Source organism: Propithecus coquereli, unplaced genomic scaffold, assembly GCF_000956105.1.
Source record: "Propithecus coquereli isolate 6110/MARCELLA unplaced genomic scaffold, Pcoq_1.0 Scaffold52, whole genome shotgun sequence".
Classification (NCBI taxonomy): Eukaryota; Metazoa; Chordata; class Mammalia; order Primates; family Indriidae; genus Propithecus; species Propithecus coquereli.
The window spans coordinates 1,164,822-1,165,710 of record NW_012151063.1 but is presented as its reverse complement, the minus strand read 5'-3'; the positions used below and the strand labels follow the sequence as shown (position 1 = coordinate 1,165,710).

At 48.7% G+C, this 889-nt stretch overlaps 1 protein-coding gene across 1 annotated transcript in view; it reads left to right on the top strand.

Annotated features, from left to right (window-relative positions):
• ARSE (arylsulfatase E (chondrodysplasia punctata 1)) overlaps positions 1-889 on the top strand; it is an 18,365-nt gene that overhangs the window by 8,643 nt on the left and 8,833 nt on the right. The window lies entirely within an intron of this gene.

Genomic DNA, 889 nt, shown 5'->3' with positions numbered 1-889 from the left:
AAGGTGAGATTGAGGGAGGCAAGACAGGGGAGGCAGAATAAGTACCGCCATCAGATCACATTTTAAGGCTTCAAAATATGCCAGTGTACACCTTCAGTCCATTTGTAGAGGATGAACTCCACAACGCAGGCACCATAGGCAATCGGATTTTGCCAAGAATGTCCGCATCCTAATCCCACGTGGTAGACAGAATAACGTCCCCAGAGATGTCCACGTCCTAATCCCACGTGGGAGACAGAATAACATCCCCAGAGATGTCCACATCCTAATCCCACGTGGTAGACAGAATAACATCCCCAGAGATGTCCACATCCTAATCCCACGTGGTAGACAGAATAACATCCCCAGAGATGTCCACATCCTAATCCCATGTGGTAGACAGAATAATGTCTCCAGAGATGTCCACGTCCTAATCCCACGTGGGAGACAGAATAACGTCCCCAGACATGTCCACATCCTAGTCCCATGTGGTAGACAGAATAATGTCCCCAGATATGTCCACGTCCTAATCCCATGTGGTAGACAGAATAATGTCTCCAGAGATGTCCACGTCCTAATCCCACGTGGGAGACAGAATAACGTCCCCAGAGATGTCCACGTCCTAATCCCACGTGGGAGACAGAATAACGTCCCCAGAGATGTCCACGTCCTAATCCCATGTGGTGGACAGAATAATATCCCCAGATATGTCCACGTCCTAATCCCATGTGGTAGACAGAATAATGTCCCCAAAGATGTCCATGCCCTAATCCCATGTGGCAGACAGAATAATTTCCCCAAAGATGTCCACATCCTAATCCCATGTGGTAGACAGAATAACGTCCCCAGAGATGTCCACGTCCTAGTCCCATGTGGTAGACAGGATAAGGTCCCCAGAGATGTCCACATC